This window comes from Canis lupus, chromosome 4 (assembly GCF_011100685.1).
Source record: "Canis lupus familiaris isolate Mischka breed German Shepherd chromosome 4, alternate assembly UU_Cfam_GSD_1.0, whole genome shotgun sequence".
NCBI classification, from domain to species: Eukaryota; Metazoa; Chordata; class Mammalia; order Carnivora; family Canidae; genus Canis; species Canis lupus.
The window spans coordinates 64,544,111-64,567,346 of NC_049225.1; the positions used below are offsets into that span (position 1 = coordinate 64,544,111).

At 39.3% G+C, this 23,236-nt stretch overlaps 1 pseudogene; it reads right to left on the reverse strand.

Annotated features, from left to right (window-relative positions):
- Nucleotides 1-1,526: 1,526 nt before the first annotated feature.
- On the reverse strand, nt 1,527-2,099 carry LOC100687852 (annotated as a pseudogene).
- Between the last annotated feature and the right edge of the window lie 21,137 nt (nt 2,100-23,236).

Here is a 23,236-nt window from a genome sequence, read left to right on the forward strand (position 1 = left end):
AAACAGGAGTGAATCTACAAGAATTAGGATTTGGGGAAGAGGGACAAGATTACCTAAACATTTCTTTTAAATTGGAAATTGAAAGCAAAATAGGTAAACAAAATCCTTACTAACACATAGTTATGAAGAAAAGCAAAATCGTAAGACTCTACATTTTTTTTAATTTTTTTTTTTATTAAACTATACAGCCCTTAAGCTACTCCAGGGCTCCTCATAAACAAAAGAGAAATGAGGGGATTCATGTGACTGGTCCTCATATTGTTAAATGTCTTCCCCATCCCCAGCTTCTTCATGAAGCAAGTCTCCATCCTCCCAACTTGAAAGAGGTTGTGCATCATTCCATAGACATCTATCTTCTGGCTACACCCTCACATTTCCTTGATTTACCAGGTTTTCGTCTATGTTCTAGGAATACTGTATCATGCACTAGTAAGCTGGACATCTATCCTAAGCATATAAGACAATAACTGACAGGGAAAAAAATGTTTTTCAATTTTGTACTCAATCCATTTGGTGTATTTCAAAAGTTGAAATATTTTTCTTCATTTATCAGCGAAAGAAGTTAGAAATTAACTTCAAAAAAATTAGCAAATGGCAAACAATTCTTGAAAGTCACAGTCACATAAATAGTGCATCTTAGAAAAAAAAAAGAGGGGTATGATAGGTTCCACTTATTTTCATGAGTTTCATCAGTTACTGGACCGACTTAAGGGTGGAGAGAAAAGGCAATGTTCAAAAAGGAGTATGTTATTAAATGAGGCATTTATTATACTCCTTCTAAGAACACCAGGTGGGAACAAGTTTTCTAAACTGGGTCTAGGAAGTAGAATGTGGAATCAATCCATAAAGGCTGTCCATCAATCCATCAAACCATAAGGCTGTCCAGTGGTTAATGAACTTTAAAAACATGACTCAATGGGGATGCTTGGGGGGCTCAGCAGCTAAGTGTCTGCCCTTAGCATCCAGGTTCCAGATCTAGTCTCAAATCAGACTCCTTGCAGGGAGCTTGCTTCTCCCTCTGCCTGTGTCTCTGCCTCTCTCTGTGTCTCTTCTAAATAAGTAAATAAATAAATTAATTAATTAATTAATTAATATTTTTAAAAATGACTAAATAAAAACAAACTCCAAACACATGCTCTGCCCCCACACAACAAAAAACTAAATATCCCAGATTATTCTCCAGAGTGGATAGATGGAGTCTGGGAGCAGCTTCAATGACCCAAATTAGTCTGTTATAGAGTCATCATAAGCATGTCTTGCTTTTAAACAATTTTTTTAAAACAACAAAACAAAAACTCATATTAATCACCTCTGACAATACACAGTTACTCTAATAAACTAGTACTGAGAGGTGGAAGGAGATCATCCCTACAGGCCTTGTCTCACACCAGAGTGCCTGTGGGAAGGTGCAGGGCATTTGTCATTTTTGCAAAAACGAATTTTAACCTTTAATCTTTAGTTTGATTTAACATTGCTTTTAGAATGACGCTGACAACAGCTGTGCGGAAAGGGCTCTAGAGAGATGTTCATAGCAGCATGCACCTGCGGCTCTTCTTCAGTTCTGGAGGCCCTAGGGCAGCCAATATTGCTTCGTCAAATACATTCTTTAGGCCTTTCTGTGTGAGTGCAGAACACTTCACACACTTGACTGCCTTCAGGTCCCGGGCCAGCTTTTCAGCAGTCTCTGCAGTGATAGGCTTCTGTTTGTTGTTGGCAAGTTTCTCAATCGTAGAGGGGTCATCTCAGAGGTCAATTTGAGTCCCAACAAGCCAGAAAGGAGCCTTTGGACAAGGGTAAGTTATCTCTGGCACCCACTTTTCCTTCATATTTTCAAGTGAGGATGGAGAGACCACTGAAAAACAGACTAGAAATATATCTGTTTGTGGATAACTCGGCCGTCATCATCTGTCACTATCCTCTTGCCCTGCAGTACCAAAAAGTCCGAGAGTATATGGCTCTCCACCAATCATAACTATGACTGCATGTTTGTCAAAAAATAGTCAGTACATACTCAGATGGAAATCAGTTGTGTAGGATATCAGGACACATGTGTTACTAATGGCACCATTGCCCACAACACTGCACTTAATTCTCTGCATTGCTGAAACAGCACTGAATCCACTTTAAATATTTCAAAATCAGTGATGACCTTGTTGCTCCAACAGGACATTGGCAGCACTACACAGAGTCCCCTCCACTCTAGTATTGTTAATATGAAACTTCCATGTGTGCATTGTAGGACAAAGCAAATGATTTAGTATAAAACATTCCAATTCTAATATTTCTGTCATTGAGAATTGGGATTTGGAGGAAAGCCAGTGAAGAGGATATACCCTGTAGTTCTGGCTTCGAATTAAAAGTATCAGTATAAAAAAATAAATTAAAAAAATAAAAGTATCAGTATAAATTTGTGATATGATGGTAACTTAAAAAAAAATTCTTCCCTAGTTCTTTCTTTTGAAAAGGCTCAAAAACATTGCATAATAGCAATGAGAACCACTAGCATCCAGACTGTAGTCTTAAAATATGGTTTCCAACTAAAAGATATCAGGGCTCTTTGGAGAGATAATTGACTGTAGGTTTGGGGCAGGAAGTGTATGTGATGATACTGGAACATATTGTCATACCAGATAGTAAATAATATTTTAAATACTATTAGGGTTATATCAAAAGAACTCAGGAGCCAAACTGAAGAGGTTCCCACTAAGCAAAGAAAGAACAATCTGAGCATCAATAACAGTAACATTGCTTTGGACTTGGATACTCCATACATGTTTACATTTATATTAATAGTAAGTAAAATAATTAATTTAATAGTTGTATTCCATTACGTGATGCTGATGAACAAATTCATCATTTTGAAAACTGGTAGGTAAGAGAAAGAATGATGTATCCTGCATTTCCTATTCAAACGGTACCACTTTTTAAGCAGCTAGTAGATGAGATAAAATGTCTCTTTACAGAAGTTTTCCAGCAAGTAAATGAAGATAGAATATCATCATTTTGTAAGTTATATTAAATAAATGGCTTTAGGCATTGATTATCAGTGGTTGCTACACCTCAGTAAGAGAGATACTCAGGTATTATATGCTTTTAATGGAAGAACACACCGCTATCTAGAAAATGGTCTTGCAAAAAACGAAACAAACAAAACCACAACACAACAAAACAAAAAAACCTGGAATCTAAATCTTGTTAAACCTCAAGATCCAGGGCAGCCCGGGTGGCTCAGCAGTTAACGCCGCCTTTCACCCAAGGGTGATCCTGGGGTCCTGAAATCGAGCCCCACGTCAGGCTCCCTTCATGGAGCCTGCTTCTCCCTCTGCCTGTGTCTCTGCCTCTCTCTGTGTGTGTCTTTCATGAATAAATAAATGAAATCTTAAAAAAAAAAAAACCCTCAAGATCCAAATATCTACAAAATGATTAGAAAATATGTTACATGATACCACAGGAATGTAATCAGTAAAATGCAGGGTGAGGAAAACTGTAGGACAATCTAGTTTTTTGAAGAAAACTAAACCAAAAGAGGCAGAGAGAGAGAGAGAAATGGAGAGGAAACACATTGATTGAAGGAGACATACCAACCAATCATAATGTGTGCACTTAGTCAAAACTCTGATTCAAACAATCTGTAAAAAATTATACACACATGCATTCACATTTATGAAACAGCAAAAAATTAGAATGTAACTGGCTATTTCACGATATTGAAAAATTACTGTTTTTTTTTTCCTTTTTTAATGATCTATTCATTTCTTTTTAGAATGAGGGAGAAAGAGAATGGGCATGTGGTGGTGAAGGGCAGAGAGAGAGGGAGCAAATCTCTAGCAGACTCCCCACTAAGTACAGAGTCTGATGAGGTGCTTGATCTCAGGACCTGAGATCATGATAGACTCTTAAATACAGAAAACAAACTGGTGGCTACCACAGAGGAGTAAATGGGAGGATGGGAGAAATAGATCAAGGAAATTAAGAGTACACTTATTGTGATGAGCACTGAATAATGCATATAGAATTGTTGAATCATTATATTATACACCTGAAACTAACATAACACTGTATGTTAATTATATTTCAATTCTTTAAATTCCATAATAAAAAGTAAAAAATATATACACTGATGCAAGTTCCCATTCTCAGATTCTAGTTTAATTGGTCTGGGGCTTAGGTATAAAAGAAAGAGATAGAGGAAGGAGGAGGAGGAAGAAGAGAAAAGGGAGAGAAAGAGGGTGGCAGGCAGAAGATCCACCTCTGTAGGATCCTAATGTGTGTGCAGCCTGGACTAAGAACCACTTGTCTACCCGCCAGCCATTCCGCTACTTCCAGGTACTCAGCCGTGTGGTTCTATCCCAGTTAGCTGGGATCCATGTTAAACATGCTGATCCCAGCCCTTATCCCAGAGGGACTTTTGGGAGGTTCAGGTAGGTTTGGGAGTATGTCATTCTGCTGTAAACCGACTGCGAAAATGCACATCAGAGAGGCCTTCCCATTGTTCCCCGTACACAGCCCTCACACCATCATTCATGGTATTGTTCATTTTATTCCTTCCTTCTTCCCCCTAAAATGTCTTCCCCTTATCCATTTTCAAATCAATAACCAAGTTCAAAATTCACCCATCTGTGAAGCCTAATCCCTTCAGCTGAAGGGATTCTTCCTCCTGTGAACTCAATTTTTTGCCCTTCCACAGGTTTATATCTGTTCATAGATAATGTTTCAGCTCCCTTACTCAATAATAAGCAGCCTTAGGTCAAAAGGCCTTTTTTTACATATCTTTGTAATTTCATAGAACTTAGACATACTTAAGACTTCACTAAGCCTATGCTAAATCAATGAAGTAATGAAAGTGTAACAGCTGAGATACTTACCCAGTAAGCTTTCTTAAGGACAGGTTAGCTTCCCCATTCCGCCTGCAATATGCAAGGAAGCACTTCTCCAGAAAGGTGGTACAGGCAGGAAGGCAGCTCAAGATATGTGACTATCAGCATTTCTCAAGAATCAGCCAAATAAGCTGTAAAATCTTAACTACATTCTAAATCAAAATGCCATGCTCACCGTTTTTACAAGCCAAAGAAATTGGTTTAAAGAAAAATATTCCAAGTCTTATTTTACATATAATAACTGTGTCCAAAAAATGTTGACTATCTTAGAGGCCACGTTTTATAAAAGTGTAAATAAATATGCCTTTATGTATAAATGTGCTTCAATTTTATGAGTCTTCTAAAGAAAAAGGGTATGTTTTTATAAAGACCTCTACTTCAAGTTCCTGAAGGAAAGGGGGAAAAAAAAAACCTTTCAAACTTTGGGAGGTTTATCATTATAAATTAATGCGTAGTGTTCATTGAGTGCCTGCTGTGCTCAGCAGTTGATCTGATTCTCTCGCTCAGTCTTCTATGAGTTAGGATGATCCACAGCTCATCGAGGAGAACAGTGAGACCTGGAGAGGTCAGCTAACTGCCCAGCTCACTCAACTGGCAGAAATGGGATTCAAGCCTCCATGCATTTGATTCTTTCTTGTGTAGACCTTTGTTTTCTTAGAATGTTCCAGTCTTTTTTTTAAGGTTTTATTTATTCATGAGAGACACAGAGAGACAAAGAGGCAGAGTCACAGGAAGAGGCAGAGGGAGAAGCAGGCTCCAGGCAGGGAGCCTGATGCAGGACCCAATGCTGGGGCTCCAGGCTCACACCCTGGGCTGAAGGCAGGTGCTACACCACTGAGCCACCCAGGGATCCCCAGAACATTCTTGTCTTTTGAGATGAAAACCACACATGGGCAGGGAAGGGAGTGGGGAGGAGAAGGGAGGGTGGATTAGAGGATGAGAAACAAGATGGAGGGCTTGACAGAAATCAAACAGATCACCTTCCCTGTATTGAGCCTCTCTGATCTTCACCTTCCTTCTCTGTAATAACATGAACCATTGAGAGCAGTTGGGAGGATTGTGTAAAGTAATGCATATGAGGATCGTAGCTCAGTAAATGCAAGGTATTGGTAAAACAACTGGTGTAGTCAACTTTGGTCTCATCCTGAACTGGGTGTTCTTGTAAATTTCTCGTTACTGGGTTATCGACTAATTCAGTGATATAAACTGACTGACTTCATCCTACACAGATTCTGCTGAAATCACACGGATAATATCTAATTTGTTGTTGTTCTTTGGGGGTTTTCTTGTCAAATATCTTAAAGAACTATATATAAAAGAGAGTGTAATATTCAAAATGCTGCAGATCTTTGCAGGATCCCAAACCTATCAGCTAAGCTGCTCTCAACTACCTCACTTGCCATGATCTGTCATATAAGCAGAAGGTTCCACTCTGTGCACAAATCTTGCCCAAAGGGATGAGACCCAGGAAGGTCAATGCAGTACACCTGTCACAATCAGCCTCCACAGCAGCCTTTCTGCAGCTTGTTTTACTTTACCCAGGGATAGCGATCATTATTTTTTCCTAGAGCAACCCTTCCTAAAGGCTCAGACCTGGCAGAAGGGAATGATCTAGGGAGGACACTGGGACATACAGGATGATAATTTTCCCTGTTTCTCTTTCCCTAATTAGATTGGCTTTATCCTAAACCAATTGGTAGATGTTGACCTCTTAGGATACCCATCAGAAAAAAAAATATATTTTTTCTGGAATCCATTTCTACCATCCATCCAGAAGGTAAATAAGGGATTTTATGGAGTAGTCTGAGTCCATGGTTAAATTCTAAGGTGACCTGATACTGGGGGATGAGAATTATTCTGCCTTCAAACTGGTGTGAAGCTTGAACGATGGACAGTAGTGAAGGGTACTGAGAGAGACTGAACACCACTGATGAATTATCTTTTTATTGACCAATTATAGACACAGATATTATTTATGGAAAATGTTTATAATCTCTACATTGCTTGTGAGAAATATAAATTACTAACCAATATAAACAGTTCATAATTGTGTACAATCTTTAGTCCTCAAAACAAGGCTAGTGCCTTCTTACACCTGGACTGAAGAAGAAAATAATAAAATTAAGTGTCTATGTATAACGTAGAAATAACTTTATAAATATTTTGACAGAATGATCCAGAAACCCATACTAATAAGCATACATATTTTTTCCTGGCAAATAGTGTGGTTCTCATACCTCTACAATGGCTGAGAATCTCTTGCTCTCTGGGGGAATCTTTCACATACTAATTTATTCTCCCTTTATTCACAGAGAGCTAAGATTGAAGAGGCTACCCTTTTTAATGTAGTACAAACATTTCTTAAAACTTAAGATCATTCATGTTTTTCTAAAAGATATGTTCAGATGCTTACACTTTTAATAATACAGCTATTTAAAACATAAATACAAAAAACATAAGACGTAAATACAATATTAAAAGTATAATCTTGTTGTGGAACCAGCACTAAAAAAAAGGATTTTTTATTGTTAAAATCTTCCTGAAAGCACTCTGCATTTATGAGATTAAGCTGTTGTGAAGTCTGTTTTATCTATCCCTGAAATTATTTTGTCAGTCTTTTTAACTATCTAAGTATTTTTTACAGTTAGAATTAAAAACCCAAACCTATCATTAGTATTCTTATAAATCCTTAGTAGAAAATCTTTTTACCAAGGAAAAGAAACAGACAATTTCTTCTTAAGCAGAGGATGCCCTACAACCAGAAACAAGGCATAAGTGATGTAAATGACACATTTTTCAAAATTTTTATTTTCTCTATTAGAATGATATAGAAGACAAATTATAGCCAAATATACAAGAAAAGCTTGGTCATGCTTCCAGTACAAGGGATTAAGCTTTCTTCAGTGTTCCTGTACCATTCTACACTGGTTGTGAGTAGCATTAGCATAATCCTGAATTATTAAGAAAATTAGAGGTCAGATTTACTTTACAGGAGAATTCAACCTCTCTGAATCAGGACTGAGAGGGTCGTAGCATTCCAGATGTGAGCCTGGTGGTAGGTGTAAAGTGCACCACATGGAGAGAATGTGCACAGTAAGGAAAAAGACAAATTACCCAGAGCTATTACTGTCATTAGTTCCATCAGCCTGGGAAGCCCTCCCACAGCATATTCAGAGCAGTGTGTGGAGAGGGCCTGGGGCTTATCACATCTCGCAGGGGGTCGTCTTCTGCCGGGCATAGTCACATAGCTTGACATTTCAGTTTTTAAAAAAAGAGAAAGAAAGAAAGAAAGAAAAAGTCTGGGCCTTCATTCTCCATGCAGGCTTCTCTCACAGCTCTACAACCAGTAGCTAAAATAAAGGGAGCCAGCCCACTGAAGGCTGCAATCATTTATCTGATGACAGAATTGCTTGCCTTTCTAGAGGTGCACACTGTTCTTTCACATAATCAGTTTTAAGCCAAGGACAATAAGCCTGGGCTACTATATTATACCAGAAGCTCCTTTGGGGGTTGTTTCATTCACCTTTTGAATATTTTGCCATAATTAAAAGGTTAGGAATCTATGCCACAAGAAATGTGATGAAATAATAGAACATCCACAATAATGTCAGATGGACTATTACATTTAGACTGTACAATGGTAACCAATGAGAAGAGCTTAAGGGATCAATGGATGGAACAAAGCCTTTTTCTCAAGACGTTTTTGATTCTGGGAGTACAGATGGATAATACTTATTATAAGATATTAAGCAAAAGAGCAAAATACAATATATATTTTTATATATGCACATATATGATAAACATACACAACAATTGTAACAAGGTAAGAATCTGCACTTCTGGGAAGTTATATGCAAAAAAGAATTGGGTTGTACTAAAGTATGATTTTTTTAAAGATTATCTTTTAATTATTTGTTAAATCCTTTTAGAGTTGCATATTCTAAAAAAAAATAAATAAAAAAAATAAAGTTGCATATTCTCCTCAGTTAAAAGAAGCCATAGGAGTATATGTATACAAGCATTCTCATGAAGAAAATAGGAACAACAGAAAGGAAAACAGATCCCCTACCTTGTCTAAAATCAAGAAAAAGCATAAAGACTCAGCATCCATCTCAACAAAGAACAAAGAAAAGATGCACAGAACCAAGTAAATTCTTTCAGGAGAATAATTTTCTCATACTACTACTACTAATAATAATAATTAATAATAATAATAATAATAGTACCATATTTAGGGTTTTTTACATAGTAGGCCCACATCAAACTAGTCCAACAACCCTTTTGTAAACACATGAAAAAGTGGTTCAGAAAAGTAAAGTAACATGCCCAAGGTCAAAGAGCAAGTATTAATATCCAAGACTGCCTGACTCCAGTAAATTATAGCATACTCTCTCACTCTCTCTCTCACCACACCTCCAACCCTATGTCTCTCTCTCATCATTTTATTAAACTCCAGCCCTCATTCTAAAATGGCAACTATTTTCTGTTTCTGTTTCTTCCTTGCCTTAATAAAGCAGTGCAGTTCCCTCTGACTTCGGTGGATCTTATAGTCACTCGTACTTTAATGTAAATACAGTAAATAAATATTTGAGTACTTGTTCTGCATTGTGCTGGTTCTGGGAATACAAAGCTGAAGAAAATAGACTCTGGGAACCTGTAGGCTAGTGGGGGATAGAAGCATTCAAGCAGGCAAAGGCAGTCTGTATGAGCACACAGCTGGGGCATTTGACCAGGGCTTCTTAGGGACCTGTTGTCTGAACTAAGAAACCAAAGGCTGAGTTGGGATTAGGCAGATGGATGGTGCATTATAGGAAATAATCCCTATAGAGGGCCAAGTGGGGAGAATCAAAAGAAGACAAAACCAAGACAAAACAAACATGGTACATTCCAGAAACTGAAAGTGACCCATAGAGCTGGACTTGGAGAGCAATGATAACCACAAACACATGGTTGTACCTATAAGTTTTGTTTACTGATGAGCTGAAGGGTTTGCTTTTCAAGGGAAAAAAATGATTCGTGATGTCAAAAAGCTACACTTAAAACTTTTTAGGCTTTCCTTGATTGCATGTCAACAATGAAAAGGGCTTTGTGAATAAACATATCAGAATGAAGTGTTGTTATGCAAATTGCAAGTGCAATTAATTTAAATGTAGTCGTGTCTCTAGCCATAGACTCTGAGACACTGGGCAACTTCTTTGGACTGGAGATTCCTTTTCTGCGACCTGGGATACACTTGTCTTACAAGTTTGTAGTTGAGAAAGAGAAACAATATAAAGCTAGCACCTAGTCTGGTGCCTGGTACACAGAAGACAACCATTAAATGGTAGTTCTAGTAGAAGAGTTTAGAGAGCCAAATGTTTATAAGTCTCATTTTTGTGACAAGAAGAAGGAAATGCCATTTTCTCATCAGCCTCACACTTGATTTCCAGTCCTGACTGGCTGTTCAAATACAAGATTATTTCACTCATGGCAAACTTCAACTGGGTTAATGATTCGCAAGCCTTCTTCTCTTCCCCATACTTCCTATCCATTCATGTTTGATATAAGAATATGTGCTAGGGATCAGAGGCTATAGATCACAACAGAAGCCTTGATTCATTCAGGATACAGCCTCTGGGGACACTTAGGACATTCCTAAACTAAGAAGAAGGTGTCACAAAAGATCTCATTTACTGCCTCTGTCATCCAGCCACCCATCTAGCTTATGCATGGCTTACTATAGGGCTAATTAGTTCAATGCCAAGAGGTTTGGGGACTCTTATAGAATGTCCAACTTCATGAATTTATCCTGTTTTTCTAAGATCGTTAATTGCATTATGTCTTACAAAACCGAGACCTTCACGTAACTCTACAACTTTCCCAAACTTGTTGCTTAGGTATTCTTGCTAAGCAGTAGTGAGTGATTTCAGGCTGCCACTCTGATTTACTGGGTAGTGGGGAAGGAAAGGATTCTCATTGAATCTCAAGTATAAAAATAGATTTATCATCATTCATTTTGAAGAAAAATGCTTTTTTCTCTGTAGAAGAAAAACAATTTTCTGAAAACAAATGTAGACTCGCTTGTTGTGGCATTTTTTTTTCCATAAAGACAATCAAGACTTTGTATTTGGAAAAAAAGTAACTAATGTCAGGTGATAGCAAATTAGTCTAGTTATAAGAGGTAAATGATATTTCCACTACTAATATATTTTGTACATGATATACATTTTAGAAAGTACATAGGATAAACACAAATGCTAATTTTTTTCAGAAAAAATATAAATTAAATTGTGTGACAATTTAATTTTGTGTGACAATTTATTTTTGTGTGACAATTCTGGGTTACACAGGGAATAGAATAACTAAAACCTCTACAGTTATAGGGTGTCTTTATTTTATTGCCTATGTGCTTTAACATAATCCCAAATTTAGAGCCTGGGGAAAAAAATGAAATATCTATCATTCTGAGAGAAAAACAGCATTAAAGAAATTACCATGACAAAACATTTTTAAAACTAAGTATTTCAACTATCCTCACTGAAATCTTTTGCTTTGTCTAGTCACACTTTTCCATACTCCACCCTGTTCATTTACCCATCCCTTTCCATTTCATTTGTGTTGGCCTCAAATCAAGTAAGACTTTTTTCTTTTTCCTCAATTCATGGCTACCTTCACTAAAGATTCTATGTTTTATCCTCTTGATTATACTCCAAAGTATTGGGTAGGGGATAATTGATCTTCTAAAATTATTTTGAACTACAAATAATAACTAACCTAGTGTGTTTGTGTGTGTTACTAGGTTTAGTTTTTATTTACTCTTAATGGGTTTGCAGTACAGGCAAACCTACAGTTTTATATGCCCTATTATTTTGCACAGCGCGAAGTAAAACTCAGAGAAACTAGCAGTTATTGGGAAGAATACATTTCAGAAAAGGCAAGTTATGGTAAATTTTCTCACTGATTTTCCTTTGCCATAGACACCTTGGAGATGCAAAGCTGTATGCCATCTGATTCTGAAAAGTGTTTTCAGCCTGGCAAAGCATCAGCTGTATGATGGATCACAATACAAAATGCAGGAGGATTTTGCTTCTTGCCAGCTGAATTTCTAAGGCCCAACTGATGTCTTTACTTCCTTTCAAACATGTTGTTTGTTTTCAGAGTCTTTTCAGCTGAGTTGTTAATAGTATAGTACTATAGAGTCCAAGGAACATCACCTTCTGATGAAACACATTTTAGCCTAGTGTCAACAAAACTAAGCAAATTGTTAACCTCTCAAACAGTTTTACAACATGCCAATAGACCTTTCTCCTCTTAGATTTTTGCCTAGTTTCTTATAATTGCTGGATAATTACCTCTCCACACTCACTTTCTTTTGACAGCTTAGTTGTAGCCTCTGGGATTTTAACATCTAATTGGTTTGTCTGCTTAGGTTGTGGATTCTCAAGTCTTCCTGATTTCAGCAAAGCCAGGCAGCCAGAGGTTAAAAACATTTTTGTAATTCTGTCCTCCAGAGTCTTTCTAAAAGGGTTAACAGAGGTGCCAGACTCTGGTACTTCTTCAGTCATTCTTCACAAATGTGGTAACTAGACTCAGTGAATACTTTGGCTATCAGAGTAGAGCTCTATAGAATCACTGCACTCAATAAATGTCCAATAACAATGGTGAGGAGTTAGATGAACTATATTTAAAGTATTTCTCCCCCTAATTCCCCTCCTAAATCTGGCTTCCATCTTTGCCTCTTTATGGTATCCAATGATCTCAATTCAGCCAAGTTCAAAGGCATTTTCTCTGTCCTTATCTTCCTTGATCTTTCTGATGTATGGGGCACAGCTTTTCATACCTGCCCCTTTGAAGACTTCTGGCTTCAGTTCCTGAGACATTTCTATTGTCTTTTATTTTTCTTCATCACCACCCTGATCTCTTCACCTATTTCTCACGTTTATATGTCTTTTTTTTTCTTATACTTTCCCAGTCACTTTTCTTCCAACAGATCTTTGATCATTACTATATTCCTTGTATCCTCTTGCTTTTTGCTTCTATTCCACACAGATTGCTTTGTTTTTACTAAGTTATATAGATGAATAACTTACAGATACCCTCCAACATTGATCCATTTCTTTCTTTATAGTCCCGGATACAACGAGGGCACATCAAAACTCAAATGTACAGTTTCAATATAGACCCAACGCAGTACATACGTATCTCATTTTCACTTTCTCAAGGCTCACCACTTCTTCAAAAGTCACTTCTTCAGAGAAGTCTTACTTGATCACTCTTCCTCAAATTCTCTGCACTGTTTATCTGCTTGATTTTTCTTCATAGCATCTATTACTACTTTCATATAGTGTGTATTTATTTGTATGTCATTGAAATGCACCACAAAAATACAGGTTTCATGAAGGCAAGAACTTTTTGCTTTGTCCACTGCCATATAGCCAGCACAAAGAACAGTGCACAGCATATAATAAGCACCAGATAAATATTTGAGAGAGTAAATGAATAAGTGAGTAAGGAAATGAACACATACATGATTTATTCAGAATCTGTCATTCAGATTCACAACCTTAGAGTTATCCTTGATTTCTTAGTATCTCAAAGCTCTATTCTATATTCTGTTGTAGGAGGGTAAGGCTAAGCTGATGTAATCAATGGGCCCAATAATAAATCAGCGGCTTAAAGAAGGTAAAAATTTGTTTCTCAATTATAGTTTAGGCTGAATGCTTAAGATAAGTGGGCAGCTGCATTCCTCAAAGTTATTTAGAACATTAGTTATTTCCATCATGTTGTCCCATCATACCCATAGGGCACTTTCATCATCTGCCCAGTTAAAGCTGGACTTTCATGGGTTCCAGCTAGCGGGAACGCAAAATAGAACATAAAGGAAGCACACCCCCAAGGCTAGAGTAACCTACATTATTCCTGCCTATATTCTGTTGGCAAGGATGTGCACCAAGGATGGTCAATATTCTGTATATGTGCACCAAGGATGGTCATGTGCACCACCCTCCAACTGTAAGGGAACCTAGGATATGTGGCCAATGCATGTGCTTATAAAGAAATGGAAAACAAATGTAGATGGGCGACTGCCAGTCTCCTCCACATTAGTCAATTTCTCAGAATATCTCTCAAACCAATGCTTTCCTTTTCTCCTCATGCTGCCTATAAAAAAGTCCATCCCTTGCCTGAAACCGCTATGATCCTTGACTTGCTTTTTTTCAAGCCTTCAATCTTTCATCTCACAAGCTTATCTCATTCCAAAAACCAAATGACTTCTCCAAATTATAACTATTTTTAATTCCTTGTCTCAGACTGCTGTGGCTAGCAATTTCTACCTATGCCAAATCTGAATTATTTGTTATGGATTTTAGTTCTCATCAGTCTCCATAACTACATGGGGATAAAGGATAAAAAGATAAAGGAGTCCAGTACATATTATATGCACTAGTCCGCATTCATAGGTTTGTCATTCCTAGATTTTTTTTTTTTTTAGGAAGGAGACTTATATTTTCAGTTATATAGCATCACAATATGTTTTTTCTTCAAGGCCCTGGATATAAATGACTCTCAGATCAGTAGTTGATGATGGAACTTAAAAGTCACAAAATAAAGCTCGGACTTGGGTTGAAAACAAATCTTTATCACTAGAGCATTATATAAGCAATTAAAGTCTGTCAAACAATACTTTCTCTATTAGCTTTCTGTAAAAGCCTGTTTTTTTTTTTTAAACACAACATTTTATTTATTTGTTCATGAGAGACACACAGAGAGAGAGGCAGAGACACAGGCAGAGGGAGAAGCAGGCTCCATGCAGGGAGCCCGACGTGGGACTGGATCCCAGGTCTCCAGGATCACACCCTGGGCCAAAGGCAGGCACTAAAGGGCTGAGCCACCCAGGCTGCCCTAAAAGCCCATTTTTAAGGCAGAAGTACGCACTATATGTTCTGAGGACCTCTGAAGGGATGTCCCTGAAACTTTCTCAGGAGGTCTATAAGGTCAAACCCTTTTCATAATAATGCTAAAACATTATTTACCTTTTTACATTCATTCTCTCACAAATGGACATAGAGTTTTCCAAAGGCTACATAATGTGAGATATGGCCACAGATTGAATAATGAAGCAGATATGAGGATTAAGCTCTCTTATATTAAGCCAAATACTTAAAAGATTTGCAAAATTAGAAAACTCTGCGACTCCTCTCAATAAATTTCTTGTTTTGTGACCTATACTTATTTTTCTTTAAAAAGTTATTTATGGTAACATGTTATTTTAAATAAATAATAGATATTTCAAAGTCCTCACTTTTAACTTCTCATATAGTAATATTAATAAACATAACCCACATAAACAAAAGCTCTTTGAGATCCTCAATAATTTTGAACAGTACAAAGGGGTCCTGAAATCAAAGTTTGAGAATCACTACTTTCAGGAGATAAATTATAGTTTTGCTAATTTATTGCATCCACCCGCATCACCATTCAGCATTTCCCCTCAATTCCTAGAAGTAAGGAGAGTGGGCATCACTGAAAATGTCTACAAAATAGTTTCCATTCTCTGATCTAATGTAGTCCTCATTGAAGTCATCAAGGACAGAGTATTGCTTCTTTGATGTTCTGCTCTTAAACATATGCAGGAAAGAAGAAGAAATAGAGAACTGTGCTGAGAAACAGGTATAGAGGTCATTAAGAAAATGGGCTCTGTGGACTCTCATGCATAACGAATGACTGTAAAGTGCTTTACAGATAGAAAAGTGTCATGTCATGGCAGAAACAACCACCCTGCATCTTTTGCTCTAGGAGAAACCACCTCCTTTCTTGATATTCCTTATAAAGAAGATTTAAAATATTCTTAGTCAGTAGACTAAGCGATTCTGGAATATTTCAACTTGAAAAACCAAAACAACACTCATGATGAATAACATTTATCATTTATACTCTTGGACCATCACTCAATTCTGTAATGTTACAGATCCTATTCTGAGGCTAGCCACTTAGCTTTGCCCTAGAGAAAACTCTATACCACGGCCAAAGGCTGCCATAATACACATTACAAATGCATATATTTATCCACAAGAATGATTTCATAGAGTCCATCACCACTACAAAATGAAAACAAATAAACAAAGCGTCACTCAAATTCTGGTAAATAATTCAATGGAAACAACTTCCTATATGTTGAGTAAGCAGTATATAACCAGCTTTGGTCCCAGGTCTCACTGGTAGAGAATCTATTGGATTTGCCTGGCAGAAATATTTCTGAACTATTAGTTAAATAAAGTTACTCCAAAAATTCTAAAAGGGGGTGGGAGTATTTTCAGGCCCTTTAAAAAAATAATACATCTGGTGTTAAAGCCAATTCTAATCCAGCCACTTCATATGCTCATTTGCACCTGCAAGACTAACACTCTGGGCTTTGATGTGATGGAAACGACTTTTTAGGTCATTTTAGCCCTAGCATACTTGCTATAAAGACATTGCTGGGTGAAATATCTCCACGTGCTGTTTTGCACATGACACATAAAGACATTTTCCATTAACGTTAATGAGACCTATGAATCCATTGATGGGATAACAGAACTAAAAGGTGAGGTTTTATTGGTGATATACCATCTTTCATCCAAGTGTTTAACTTCTCGTAAATGGGCAGAAATTTGTCCATGCAGAAAATGCAAGAGTGACTAGTGTCTCTGAAGTTGTAAAGACTTCAAGGATACATCATAGTTTTAAAAATATGAAATGTACTTTGATACAAATACAGAATTCTAAGTAGTGATCTCTAAGATATTTCCATGTGTTACTGCGGAAAGTGAATTATTTCAAAATTTACTAAGCATTTTCATTCTCCAGAAACTGATAATCTATATGTTCCACAATTAGTCCTTGTAGACACTCAGCATTCACTGTTGGTGGAAACAAATTACTGCATTTTACAAATAAAGTCACCCATCTTGTTTTAGGAATTAAATCTTAACTGTACTTGGGTTGACAGGCAATTTTAATTTCAAGTATTTCTTTTTAAGAATTGATATACCATAACAAAATTTTTTGACTACTGGTATAAAATTTTAAATAACTAGCAGGTATATTTTATGAGTTTAAAATGAGATTTTTTTTCACTATTTGATCCATAAGTATTTTTCCCTGTGTTGCTTAAAATATACTGTTTTAAAGTATATATGCTTTTTTCACAAATCTATCTCATTTTTTTCTGTTTCCTGCTAGTCCTCTCCCAAAATCAAATATGCTTTTTCCTTTGCTAAAGCTATTTTTAAAGTAAACCTTCTGTACATACCAAAAACCAAATCAATAGTTGTTCAATAAGTAATCATTGAAAATTTTAAGGCAAAAAGTTTTTATCTGGGTGTGGGCATTTTTTTTTAACGAAGGAAGAGAAAATTTATTTAAAACTAATTAAGAATATAGGTAATTTAAGTTATCAAAATGACTGCAGGATAGAACCTGCACAAGTAACATTTTGTCAATCATACCTTTATTGTTCACTGAACAAGTAGTTTACTGCTGGGTATTACAGGACTATGAGCAAACAGAACATTTTGAAGGAATACTAATTTAAAAAGCTACTAGGTTTTAAAAATTAAAGTCCTACATAGCCCTTAAAAGTTGATTCCCACCATATTTTACTTTATCATATTCAGTGGCCTGTCTAGCATTATCTCCATATACCTGCTAAGTATAACAAGTTTCAAACAACACGTTGTATTTGTGACAGGTCAAAATAAACAGCAACCCTTACCCATGAGAACAAGACAAGTCAGTGCCTGAGTACAGTTGAGAATTATTTTCTGCAGAAAGCATTAAAAAAAAAATCCCTACTAAAATTCGTCAATTTCATGAAACTTGAGTTTTGTCACATTTTGTCTTTTTTCATCTAACACACAGTTGTGAGGTTGAGACCAGACAGGGAGAAAGCATGATATGGATTTGTGGTGCTTCCAAAACTGGGAGATGGTGGTGTTTGTATTACCACCACATTAAGCACATAACCAAATTACTCTCACCCACATCTATGGTTAGTTTTCAAAGGAGGCAATATTATCTATTCCAAGACAATGACACACACACACACACACACACACACACACAGAATGTTGTTTGCAAACTACAAGAATAGTGAATAACAAGATGTAACTAGAAACTCTCCCTCCTTTCTGAAACAAGAGAAAAATCCCATAGGGGAGGACAAAAAATATAATTAATTTAACCTCAATTAATCTGAAATGCGAGCCACAAATCCTTGATTATGAATCCCCAAGCTTGGCTATTTGTCCTTCCAAAAAGGGCACTGCAAGCAAGCTCTGTTCCCAGTGGTGCCCTTGCTCCCAGTTGGATGGCAGTGCCAGCTTCTCGGTGGTGGAAGCCAGCTGGAGGATCAAGGAAGACCCATGGTTTGCCCAGTGAAGCGGTCACGAAAACACTGGAGAGCCACGTCACTTCTTTGTGCTCCTGGGGAAAGAAAGGGCGCTCGGCCGCTCAGGGACACCCTGTCCGAGATGGTGACGCATCTTTCTCGGTACATTGAGAGGTGGCGGCGGGCGGGGGGTGGGGTGGGGAGCAGCATATTACTGAACTAAATGTTTTTATTGATCGCCCTTGAGTCAGAGCTCACTGACCCCGCAAACCATAAATGGCTCTAGCGCAGAACTGTCATTTCCAGGCAGCAAGAGGAGATCCTGGATTAGCCCAAGACACCTCGCCCTAGGCTTTCTCCCCCAGCGCCTGCACCCACCCGCTCCGCCTCGGGGCCCAGCATACAGAGGGGGCCCCGCCGGGGCCTGGGTGCCGGGGCAGGAGGCAGGGCGCGAGTGCCGGGGGCGCACACACACACACACACACACACACACACACACAGTCGGTGGCCAGAACGCGAAGCGGCCGCGGCGCGGGCCCAAGAGCACAAACGACTGCTTTGCAGCATTCCCATTAAACAATAAAGCGAGCTGTAAAGCCTCAGGTGCTGTGTTTGTTGTGCCGTCTGTGGCGAGCGGTGGCTCCGGCAAGGGCGCGCGGGGCGCAGTGGGCCGGGGGAGCGCCTCTTCGGCTGATTCCAGGCACAGATAAGGAGCCGCCGAGCCACCAGCTCTGTCTAGACTCGCGACCTCACAAGTCAAGCGCCTTGTTTGGATTAGCCCTCCAGATCTGCCAACCTGATCAACTCCTGAAAGAGAAGGGCCCAGCAACACCCTCTTTTCCTCTCCCGGGCCGCGACTGTCCCTCCTTCAAGGGATCAAGGGCTGATTTGCCCGCAGGAGTCGCGGGGCTGGTTAGACCGGTGTCGGGTCCCCGCGTCTCCGCGCCCACCCACCCACGGGAGACGCACCGGAGCGAAGAACCCCTAGGAGGGGTCGGCAAAAATAAGCAGCCACCTCAATCAAGTCCATCAGCAACGCCACCCTGAAATAAGCAAGAACTTTCAATCAATGGGATGGAAAGAGGATCCCAGGCAAGGAGAGGGCGAAGTGGAATCTCCCACAGGACTGTCCTGAAGTGCGTTTCCCCCCACCTGGCGGAGAGCAATCTTACCCCACGTCGATCTAGGCGTTGCCTTTTGGAGGGGGGGATGGGGGCTTTGGGGGAATGGGAGGTTAGGGGGGGACAAGGTTTCTTTTTTAGAAGGCTTTGCTTATCATCACGGAGCGCTTTCCCAAAGGGTAATTAGGCAGAAAGATTGGAAAAAATAGATTTTTAAAAAATAAAGGGTCAAGGAGTCTTTAAGTGAGGCTCTGGGGAGACACTGGCTTCTCCAAGGCACAGAAACTGGCTTCTCAGAGCTAACAGCTTAAGCGCCATAAAAATTAAAGGATGTGATAGTAACAATGCTCACAGCAAACACTCAGCAGCGTTCCCTCCCGCCCCTCCCCCTCCTCTGCTCCCTGTGAACCAACTTCTCTGTCTACACTTCAGAAGTCTCCGGGAGGTGTGGAGAGATCCTCCATCACGACTTGGGACATTGTAAGCTGTGAAGTTTATGTTTGTGGCGCCTGGGCTCAAACAGCCATTCAGTGGCTTGCTCAGTTATCAAGAAAACAACAATCAGAAAAGATCAGTAAACAGACTCGGCTGCCAGCGCCCTGAATTAACTACTTGCATTTTAGTTTAAAAATATTGACCCACACTGTACAAGTTAATTGTTTTTATTTGAAATAGTTAACGAGAATTCGAGATTTGGGGCCATTTTCGAAAGTAACACTTTTTAAATAAAGGTACATACACACGCAAAAATCCTTTACCCTTTTCTCTCCGCACTTCCAAAGAAGATTGGACTTTCCTTGTTGTGACTAATCTTTAATTGTTGATAAGCAGAAAAGAAGTAAATATAGTCCTTAATGAATAAAACTCAAGCATAATTTGGATTATAAATCTCTCTTACAAAAATTGACTAAACTTTACAAATAAAAAAAATTAGTACTTTCTGCTTAGTTTACTTGTACTAGGGGTGGGACTCACACAAACTGGTTGAGTTATATCCAAACTTAGCTCTTCTGGTGGTTTGGACAGTTTTAACTTTTTCTTCTTTTTTTTAAGGAAATGGAAAAGACTAAATAAATCCATATGGGATTTACAAGAGATTTTTCAATGAGAACAATCTTATGGTTTAAAGAGTCAAGGTGCTAGGGAAATGCCAAGTACTTCTATCTTAAAAGTACATTGTCTTTTAGCTAGTAGTCAAAAGGCTGAGATAGACCAAGAAAGAGGTAAATGCAATGAGTTTAACAAACTTATTAGGGTGAATAGCAGCAGAGTATTACAGTCATTTATTTAATCTTGAACCAAAAAGAAAGAAAGAAAGAAAGAAAGAAAGAAAGAAAGAAAGAAAGAAAGAAGAAAAGAAAAGAAAGAAAAAGAAAGAGAAAGAAAGAAAGAAAGAAAGAAAGAAAGAAAGAAAGAAAGAAAGAAAGAAAGAAAGAAACCTTGTGAATTGGTAAGTGGGTACACACACCCACGAAGAATGTCAAATAACCAGAAATGTTATTTCAACGAAGAAAAAAGTCTCTTCAAATATGATTCTAACTTAGAAAGGACCCTTTTTTAATGGTAAGGAAAACCAGGTCCATTTAATGAGAAGGAGAGACAGTAGACTGAAACAGAAGTTGTTATTGCTTTGAAACAATGAGGGGGGTATCCTCTCTGAGTATAGATATTGATACGGATTGCCTGATTGAAGGAGAGTGTCCTGGATGTTTTTAGTTGCATTAAGTTTTAGCTTGCAGAAGCTGGAGGAAATGAGTCATAATGTCCAGAAGGAAGAATTCAGAGTAATAAGGGGAGGGAGGATCAAAGATAATAGCAAACAGGAGGAATTTCATTAGAAGAGCACAGCTTAAAGCTAGGTCTCCAGAGGTGTGCTGGGAAAAGGAGAGTATGTGCAAGAGATGGTTTGCAAACAAGGAGACATTTCAGCTACACATTTTAGAGCACATGCTGAGGAGTCTAGAAGGGAACACACCTTTCATATGAATAATACAAGAACTAGAATGCTATCGACCCATCAATCCATTCTCAGCCATCAGGCAACAAATATCTTGAATCTAGCAAGTGAAACCAAATCGTTCATCACTCCCTTCCCAAATTACTGTACTTAAATTCAAGCTGTGGACCTCAGAATAGTCTGACATCTATATATGTAAAACATCATCTCCTTCCCCACCCCTCCACCCCCCCCCCCCAAATCTTGGGAATAATTGTCAGGATAAGAAAGCATCACAAAGATGTGTGCCTCACTTAAGTCCTTCCGTTGCATTCAAACCCTAAAAGTTTCTATTTCCCATCTAACCTATACAGAGTCCACCAAAGGCTACAGCTGGGAAAGGGCACCTCATGGTTTCCAAACTAAGGCGTGGGCCTTTAGCAACTATGCAGACACCAATATTCACGTTGACCTTGCCACCTTTGCACTTATCAGTTAGCTATCCCAGGTGTCCTGGGAAGAAAAAGGAAAACTGAAAAGGTGGGCAAATAATGAGTCTAAAGGTAAAAGAGCCAAGTCCAATAGGAAGGATTAGGGAGAAATGGGAAACGAGAGAGAGAGAGAGAGAGAGAGAGAGAGAGAGAGAGAGAGAGATCTATCCAGAAGATCTGTGTGAGATAAGACGCAACTCCTGTTTTTCTCAACTGAAGACCACAAGCCATTATTACCGCGGGCCAAATTATTACCCCTCGGTGAAGAATTAGACACAACAATCAAAGTAATCAACGGGCATGTCTAATGCACTGTAACATTTTCAATGCAAAGTTTGTTTTCTCTCTGCCCCCACGTTAGAGCCTGTAATTAACCCGTTATGTAGAACGATGCCAAACAAAAGGCTAATTGAGGCTCGCTTCCCGACCTGCGGCAGGTTCGGAGAGGGTGAAAGCCACTGGAGAGCCCGGGGCCGCGGGGCTCACCCGGTCTCCAGCCGGGCCTCCACGCCGCCCCGGTCAGGGGCCCGCAGGGGCACGCGCCGCCAGACACACCACGAGGGTACGTTAGCCCTCCTATTTATTAAGAATTGTCACATACTTAAAACGGCATGACACTCGCGCACACAAATGAACCCAGTTTCTAAGGAGTCAAAGTATCATCCGGGGGGTGGGGGAAGAGAAGGGGACAGGGTGGAGCCCCAAATCCTAGCTCTACACCGCAAACCAAGAAGCACCAAGAAGCCTGATTTGGGGCAGGGCCCTTCACGTACCCCTGGATTTGGGCGCTCGCACTGGAGCTGCTGCAAATACCCGGGTGGAGGTGATGGGGTGGGGGGCAGCGCCGCTGCACGTCGCTCCGACCGCGGAGGGGGCCTGCCGCGGCCCGCGGCTCCCCGAGGGGCCTCCCCCGCGCTCCTCCGCCCCGGCCGGGCAGCCCTTAAGGGTCCCGGAATCAGAGTCGGGGGAGGGCGGGGGTGGGGAACAGGACAAGAAAAGACCCACGCTCACTGGTCTGGGAATTGCTGAGAAAACTCTCTCCCCTCGGCCTGCTCTTCCTGCGCAAGTAAAGCAGCATTTCTCAATCGGCTGACAGCCGCCCCTGGTAAATGATGGGCAGAGCTCACTGACTAGGCGGAAAGGCTCTCTCGCAGCAAGAGCTGAGACTGGAAATATAGGTCATTTCAACAATCCTAAGCAGGAGACTTTGGTATAAAGCACTTACTCCCAGAAAATAAAAGAGTGACTCCGAATCAAAACCCATTTATGCAGGACCCTCTTCCTATTTGGGGTGGGGTGGGTCGGGCAAGAAAAGAGCCAGGAGGAGGAAGGAGAGGTGGGGGTGCCGGACCGGGATAGCCCCTCATTTTCAAAAAAAGACAGTTAACATCACAGCTGAGAACCAAAGGCTTCCAACCAGTTTTGATTCAACTGTTAAAATGCAAACTGCAAGTTGGACCTTAACT